This window comes from Myotis lucifugus, unplaced genomic scaffold (genome assembly GCF_000147115.1).
Source record: "Myotis lucifugus unplaced genomic scaffold, Myoluc2.0 scaffold_21, whole genome shotgun sequence".
Lineage (NCBI taxonomy): Eukaryota > Metazoa > Chordata > Mammalia > Chiroptera > Vespertilionidae > Myotis > Myotis lucifugus.
In genome coordinates this window covers 1,005,880-1,011,518 of record NW_005871069.1, presented here as the reverse complement: position 1 = coordinate 1,011,518, position 5,639 = coordinate 1,005,880, and positions in this window count along the sequence as shown.

Genomic DNA, 5,639 nt, shown 5'->3' with positions numbered 1-5,639 from the left:
AATTGGCATACTCATCTGATTGGCTGGTGGGTGTAGCAGAGTAACACCAATTTGCATGTTTCTCTTTTATTAGTGTAGATATATTTTCTGTAGACACCATACAATATTTATTCAATCTACCCTAACCCTTTCTGCCTTTTAACTGGAATATTTAGTCATTTCACATTTATTTTTTAAAATATATCTTCATTGATTTCAGAGATGAAGGGAGAGGGAGAGGGATAGAGAGCTAGAAACACCAATGAAGAGAAAATCATTGATCAGCTGCCTCCTGCAGACCCCCTACTGGGGATCGAGCCTGCAACCCAGGCAAGTGCCCTTGACTGAAAACAAACTGGGACCTTTCAGTCCACAGGCCAACACTCTATCCATTGAGCCAAACCAGCTAAGGCTAGTCATTTCACATTTATATGATTACTTAAATATTTGGGATTTAATGTGACATTTTGCTACTTGTCATTCCTGTTTTGTGTATGTCCCCCCACCCTTTTTTGGATTGATTGTGTAATTTTTTTTTCTCTTTGGTTTATTATGGAAGTTATAAACCCTTTCACTATTCTTCTTTTGGTTACCTTAATACGAAATGCATTCTTGACTTATCAAAATCTAATATAATTGTACAGATATGTGCCATCTACCTTTGGGATATGTTTTAAGAAACATGTTGTTAGGCAAGTTTGTTGTAGTGCAAACATCATGAAGTGCAGTTACACAAACCTAGACAGAACAGACTACTCTAAATCTAGGCAATGTGGTGTAGCCTATTGTTCCTAGGCTAAAACACTGTACAGCCTAGGGAAAACAGCATGAGCTTAAGTCCAGCACAAGAGAAAATGATTCAATCAAGAAACACAATAAACACAAAATGTATGCGGCTGCTGCCATTGTAACATTCCATACTGTTTTAAGCACATTGTTCTTTCATAAATAGAAAAATTACCCAGTCTAAAATAATGATAAAAGTTATAATATAATAACTACACTTACTTCCATGATCAAATATCATGTACTGTGCATAATTGTATATGCTACACTTTTCTGTGACTGGCAGTGCAGTAGGTTTGTTTACACCAGCGTCACCACAGACACGTAAGTAATGCCTTGCACTATAGTGGTTACAACATCACCAGGCAATAGGAAATTTTCAGCTTCATTATGATCTTGTGGGTCCACCATGGTAGATGCACTCTGTTGTTGAAAAAACTGTTATGAAGCAGCTAGTGATGGTAATTGTACTTTTATTCTCTTCACAAAAAAATGCAAGGACTCCTCAAATGTTACCTCTATTTTTCTTCCCCAACATCTATGGTATGCTTTATTTTAATTTTGTGTATGTTTGAAATTCTGCAGTCATTATTACTATTGTTTCACATGGTCAATATTTATTGAAATTTATATTTAAATGTTTTCTTGGTCTTGTTCTTTTCTTACAACTCTTTTTTAAAAAAAATATATTTTATTGTTTTTTTACAGAGAGGAAGGGAGAGAGATAGAGAGTTAGAAACATCGATGAGAGAGAAACATCGACCAGCTGCCTCCTGCACATCTCCTACTGGGGATGTGCCCGCAACCCAGGTACACGCCCTTGACCGGAATCGAACCCGGGACCTTTTAGTCCGCAGGCCGACGCTCTGTTCACTGAGCCAAACCTGTTTCGGCTTCCTACAACTCTTATGTTCCTTTTGCATAAATAATATTCTCTAGAATTTTTTTAAGTTTCTCTCAGTTTTTGTTTGTCTGAATAAATCTTAAGGAATATTTTTCCTGGGTATAGAATAATTCTGGATTGGCAGGAGTTTGTTTGATGTTTTTTCAGCATGTTAAATCAGTCTATAATCTCTGGTTCTCATAACTTCTGTTGATTTATGTATTGTCCTTCTAACTGTTGCTCCTCTGAGAGTACTTTATCTGTTTTACTTGGCTGTTTTTCTTCCTTTCATGATCATCTCTTTGGTTTTCTGTAGTTTCACTGGAATGTGAGTAGAGATGGATTTCTTTTAGTATCCTGCTTGGAGGGTGAGTAGGATTTCTAAAATCTGTGAATTAATGTTTTAGCATATAAGTTTTATAATACACATTTTGAATGTTAGATCTTTAAATATTATTCTGTACCATATTGTCTCCTGCCTTATCTTTTCCTGTTAAAAATCTTCTTACTGACTATTTTAACTATTCTTTTTCTTCCTTTTATATTTTCCATTCTTTTTACTTTCTAGGCTTTAATCCTTATAGTTGTCTTTCTGGAAGAAATTATGGATAATTTTTTCTGGTCTAACAATTCACTTTTTTTCTGTTTAATTTGTTGATAAATTTATCTATTTAGTTTTCCATGTGTTATATTTTGAGTTCTAGGATTTCTATTTCATTTTTGTTCTTTTTAAAAAAATATTTTAAAATTCTTTTCAGAGAGAAAGGGAGAGGGAGGGAGAAATAGAAACATCAATGATGAGAGATAATCATTGGTTGGCTACCTTCTACACAACCCTAACTGGGGGTCGAGCCCATAACCCAGGCATGTTCCCTGACTGGGAATCGAACTGTGACATTCTGATTCATAGGTCAGCGCTCAACCACTGAGCCATACCTGGCTGGACTCTATTTCATTTTTACTCAAAAATGCGGTATCTTTTAAATTTTTAGTTATCTGCTGAAATGTATAACCTTGGTTTTTATCAAATTGATAATACAGTGTTGTTTTTGAAAGGGCGAGGACTACGCCCTCCATCTTGCCCCAGGGTAAGGGCTACGCCCTCCAACTTACCCTGGATCCTCCATTTTTGGGCAGCCATGTGATCGGCAAGGCTTCTTCCCGGAAGCCCAAGCCTCTGCTAGCCACACCCAGGACTTCTTTAAACTAACCAATGACAATCAAGGGAAGTGCGCACTATAGATATGACCACATCCTGTGTAACAAGACACCGACTTGTGCCTGGCCAATCGGCAGGGCCCACAGTCCTTTCTCCTCCCCTTACTCCAACCCCCTATAAAACTCCTCTTCCCACAGGGCTAGCTCTCTCTGCCACTTGCTGCTGCGTCAGTAAGGAGGGTAGGGGAGCCAAGCCCGGGCTTGAATAAAGACTCTTATGCTTTTGCATTGGACATGGCTGGCTCCCTGGTGTGGTTTCCTGGGGATCCTGAAATCTGGGCATAACAGTTTTATAATTTGTGTGTGATTATTCCAATATTTAGAGCCCCTGTACTTGTTTGCATTATCTGTTTTTTCGTGCTGATTTTTATTCATGTTGTCATAACTCCTCACCCATCCCACTTACCTGTGATTATGTGCTAAATAGTGTATTTAGAAAAGCTGATTATAAAAATAACTTGTGGCCCGGTGCACAGATTTATGCACATTGAAAGGGAAATAATTAAAAGAAATATTTTTTTTAATATATTTTATTGATTTTCCACAGAGAGGAAGGGAGAGAGATAGAGAGCTAGAAACATCGATGAGAGAGAAACATCGATCAGCTGCCTCCTGCACATCTCCTACTGGGGATGTGCCCACAACCCAGGTACATGCCCTTGACCGGAATCGAACCTGGGACCTTTCAGTCCACAGGCCGACGCTCTATCCCCTGAGCCAAACCGGTTTCAGCTAAAAGAAATATTTTAATATCGCTATTTGCCCTTTCTCCCTCAGCACCTGGGAGCCAGGTGTCAGCTGCCCCCACCCCCCCATTTCAGCTGGTCGCACCACCTTTGTGAAGTATGGTAGCAACCATCTCAGGTAGAAATTATAGTTTGACTTTAACCCTGCTGTTTGGCTTATATACCTATTTGCTTTGTTTAACAATGGACAGGTTATTTTGATTTTCTGAATCATATAAATCATCCCATTTGATTAAATGTCTTATTGATTGTAATGTGAATATCCCATGGGTTGTGGTCATGCTGGTCTTAGAAAGCACATTTTCCTTTACCTGGGAAGGACAGCACAATTATCCCAAGGTCAGAGGGCTCCAGTTAATGTGTCCCTGTTGACTCAGTGTTCCGGGAGACCCAAAACAAAAACTGTAATTTAGATAACATGCTTAAGTCTGATCAGGTTCCTCATTCCAGACCCAAGGGCTCTAGATAATGTGTTCCTGGCAACTCTGTGATCCAGAGACCCAAACTATAATTAACATGCTGCTTCTGCTTCTGTAAACTGCTTTTTTGAAAACCAGGTTCCTCATTCCAAACCTTGAGATGTAATCAATACTTTTGTGCTATATAAGTCTGGTTTTGCCACCATCTTATCACTATGAGATTTGGGTAATGGCCCCTCATAGTCCCGGATTGCAATAAATGTGACTCTTTAATTCGACTTCTTGAGGCGTCCTTCTGTGATTCGCTGGGTACATTACAACACTTGGCCTGGTGCTGCCCACTCACCTGCTCCACCATCCTGTCGTGGTCCTGCTCTCACTCTCATCAAGGTTCATCAGAGCAACAGCACCTCCACTGCTGCCTGCTGCCAGCACCACATGGCCGATGCCCACCATGTTCCGCACCACACCTTGGTGGTCATCCCAGGTAATAGCAAATGGTCAAACTCCTGGTCTCATGGGAGAACTCACAGTCGAACATCCACCCAAGGGGACAATTTGCATATTTGACTCTTATTATGTAGGATTTGAGGTTTATGGGTAATCTTTCCCTAGGGATGATTTTTGTTTGCTTCTTCCATATGCCTCTGGATAGTAGCAAATCAGACTAGATATAATCCAATTCCAGGGACTGGAATTTGGGGGACTCTCCAACGACTTACATCAGGGCTGCATTCTGCACTGCTTCAGTCATACCCCGAGAGTGTAGTTCTTATGTTGCCGAATGAAAGCACAGGGTCACAAGGGGGTCCCAATACTAGACAGGCCAAAATTCTGCCTGTGTAGCCTTGAACCTCATCAAAATCCCTGCTTCATGTCCCTTTACCTCTGTTGGACTGGAAAATGTGCCTGGAGTAAAAGTGGCCTCAGTTTCCATAGTCACCAGTTTACCCAGGATTGCTGAGTGAAAGGGCTAGGACTCCGCCCTCCATCTTACCCTGTGTCCTCCATTTTGGGGCAGCCACGTGCTTGGCAAGGAGCTTCTTCCCGGAAGTCTAAGCCTCTGCTAGCCACACCCAGGAACAAGACACCGACTTGCGCCTGGGCAATCAGCAGGGCCCACAGTCCTTTCTCCTCCCCTTACTCCAACCCCCCTATAAAACCCCTCTCCACACAGAGTTCTCTCTCTCTGCTTCCTGCTGCTGTGTCGGCAAGGTGGGGGAGCCGAGCTAGCTCGAATACAGACTCTTATGCTTTTGCATCGGACATGGCTGGCTCCCTGGTGTGGTTTCTTGGGGATCCTGAAATCTGGGCATAACATTTGGGGGCTCGTCCGGGATTCCCAAGACCATGTAGGGACCCTCAATCGGAAGAGTCTGACTGACCGCGGTAGGTGTCTGTGTCGTTGTGTGTTCTGTTCTGTGTGAGCTCGTTTCGGGAATCTGTAAGTGCCTGAGGGGTCTAGGCGGATGCGCCGTGAAAGACCACAGGCGGAGGAGAGTTGGAAGACGTTCCACTCCCCAGGAGGGATGTGTATTCCCCTCACGGATTTGAGGGATGTGTATTCCCCTCACGGATTTGAGACGAGGTGGGTCGCTCTCGCTGGTT